General features: G+C 45.8%; 1 non-coding gene across 1 annotated transcript; it reads right to left on the reverse strand.

Annotated features, from left to right (window-relative positions):
- Positions 1-2,520: 2,520 nt before the first annotated feature.
- LOC145122868 (5S ribosomal RNA) lies at positions 2,521-2,639 on the reverse strand. The gene has a single exon (XR_013714769.1). It is a non-coding gene; the product is annotated as a 5S ribosomal RNA (ribosomal RNA).
- Between the last annotated feature and the right edge of the window lie 351 nt (positions 2,640-2,990).

A 2,990-nucleotide genomic window follows, 5' to 3' on the forward strand; every position in this document is an offset into this window, starting at 1 on the left:
TCTTCGAGTGTTTTGGATGGTTCGTTCGCTTTGGCCATCGGTTTGAGGGTGGTAAGCAGTGCTCATGACTAGCAGTGTTCCCCTGGCCTTCTGGAGTGACTGCCAAAGAATCATGGGGTAAATCTACTATCCCGATCCGAGATTATAGACGTTGGCACTCCCTGGAGTCTCACGGTCTCTTTGGTATAGATCCGTGTTAATCTTTCCATCTTGTAAAATTCTTTTATCGGCAGGAAATGAGCAGATTTGATTAACCTATCGACGATCGCCCAGTTAGTGCTCGATCCAACTCTTGTAATAATAAGCTTTGTTCTTTTGACTTTGAGAGTTTTATGCAATCCACGCAATGCTTCTTCCGCGATATTCTCCGATTGTGATGCCTCCAAAGCCGATCGTAAGTGTTGACAGTGTTTGTTCTTGTTTCGTGAGCAGACGAGTATACTATCGATGAAAATAATTAAAAGGTTGACTAGGAATGGTTGGGAAAACTCGGTTCATAGGGTTTATGAATACCGTGGGAGCATTCGTTAGACTGAAGGGTATCACGAGATGGTCGTGACGAATTCGAAAAGCAGTTATTGGAATGTCCTCTTCTCGGACTCGGACCTGATAATAACCGGTTCTTAGATCTATTTTGGAGAAGCAACTAGCTCCTTGGAGCTGGTTAAATAGGTCGTCAGCCCGAGGGAGTGGGTATCGGTTTTTTATAGTGAGCTTATTCAATTCCCTATAATCGATGCACATTCTGAAGGATACGTCTTCTTGAAGAACAAGACCAAAGCTCTCCAGGGTGAGAAGCTTGGTCCGATGAATCCTTTGCGCAACAATTCTTCTCAATTGACTGGATAACTTCTGAATTTTCGGCGGGAGCTACCCTGTAGGATGAATTGGCAATTTATGTGGTTCCCGGTATGAGGTCGATTCGAAATTCGACCTATCTCTCTGGGGTATTCCCGGAAGTTCTTCGGGAAAATACATCCGGAAAACCGCATGCTACCGGAATACCTTGTATGCTTACTTCTTCCTCGACCTTGTCCACAACGTGAGCGAGGAAAACGTAGTTCTTCTTGTGCAGGCACTTTTGTGCCTTAATGCACGAGTTAAGACGAGGATTGGCGCCAGGTTTATCACCATAGGTTATTAGAGTTTCGTGATTGGGGAGGTGAAGGCAAACAGCCTTCTCGCGACACATAGTATCAGCACGGTGGGGGTTTAACCCAACCATGCCGATTATCACATTAAAACTCCTAATATTTACTGGCATTAAATTTATTTGAAATGAATGGTTGTTTAGTGTTAAGGTATACTCTACATAAATATCCTAGGTTAATTCGGTTTTTTTTGCTTAGCCATCTCCATTGTGAAGGCTTCGTTTAGCTTCTGGGGTTGTTGTTTTAGTTAGTGCTCGAATTTGTTATTAACGAAGCTTCGCTTAGCTCCACTATCGAGTAAGATGCAAGCAAAAGAGTTGTTAAGTGGGAACGTACCAGTAACAACTGTCGGGTCTTGGACTGCTTCGCCTTGACCCAAGGTCAGGACCTTTCCTGATCCTTCTGCTCCTTGATTGTTAGCCTTCGGGCAATTGCGCCTGAAGTGACCGGTTCCTCCACACCCATAGCAGGTGTGACTGGTCTCATCATTGGTGTTGTTGTTAAGGTTGTTGCGATTGTTGTTGTTTTTGTTTGGCTGATGATTCTGTCGTGGATAAGTTCTACAGTATTTGGTGGTGTGACTCTTTCGGTTACATTTCTTACAATGCAGCTCCCGGCAGGCTCCCTTGTGATGAAAATTGCACTGGTTGCATCTTGGAAGGCTTCCAGCATATGGTCTCGCTGATGTTGATGTAGTAGGGGTCATGGTCGCATGAACAGCAACAACATGTTGCTTCTTTGAGAACCCTTGAGTTGGCTGCCCCTTTCTCTTACTTCCAGACTTTCGCTTCCTTCTCTTAAGCTTGGGGTTTGGAGTTCCTTGATAAGCTGTCACTTGTTGGTTTCCATGCTCGTTCCTTCGGCTGGGGTTGTCGATGCTATTTCCACCTCTATTGGTTTTGTTTGCGTTGAGTTGTGTCATAGCAGCGGTTACTGCCGCTGTTACCGCAGCTTGGAAGGTAGCAGAGTCCATTTGCAGGAGCGGTGTCTCGTGGGTGTGCTTGTTATTTATGTGGGATGACATTTTCCTGCTGCATGATGATAAGCCAGATCGTAAGTAGTGATCGTCATTCCTGGTTGTACTCTATAAATTTCGCGTCTTGTCGTATGATTCTAATTGTTTCCATCTACATCCCTATGATGTATTTATGGTAGTAGGTAGTCGTGGATTTGGCATGAATATTAAGTCTATCCCTAGAGTTCATAGATTTTTTTGGTTTCGAGATCCATGAGTATCTAGCGGTTTCAGGGCTTCGGTTGTGCATATAAGTGAATTCGTGCAATAACATGAAATAAGGAAAACACATTATTGCTTCATTAGTAAATACCATCTTAGCACGCGAAAGAGAATCATAACAAATGGTAGTGGGGGGTGCAACACGAGGACTTCCCAGGGGGTCACCCATCCTAGTACTACTCTCGCCCAAGCACGCTTAACTACGGAGTTCTGATGGGATCCGGTGCATTAGTGCTGGTATGATCCCACCCTGAAGATGAGCTACTTGTCGCTCGGTGTCTCGTAGTCGTGCCCCCCGAACTAACTGCCTCGTTTGGGAGTCCCCGATCACTTCCTGTGTTTGTCTCTCATCTCTCTCAATAGCAACCGCATTTGGTCCATTTGATTTGGGGTGTCCTGAGTTTGGTTGCCAACGTCTCGGGTGCGCCGGACCATGACTGGGGGGCCTGGTCAGCTGGTCCTCCATGACTAAGATCGAAAATATCTCGGGTCATGCCGTAGGGCGGTCGTATCCCCTGCTGGCGAATCTATCTCCAATATTGAGTGCCTATAAGGCGTGGGGCCACCGGGGTCCATACGATAAGTCGGTACTCTGGCCATGT

This window comes from Lactuca virosa, chromosome 6 (assembly GCF_052849685.1).
Source record: "Lactuca virosa cultivar CGN04683 chromosome 6, Lactuca_virosa_CGN04683_v6, whole genome shotgun sequence".
Classification (NCBI taxonomy): Eukaryota; Viridiplantae; Streptophyta; class Magnoliopsida; order Asterales; family Asteraceae; genus Lactuca; species Lactuca virosa.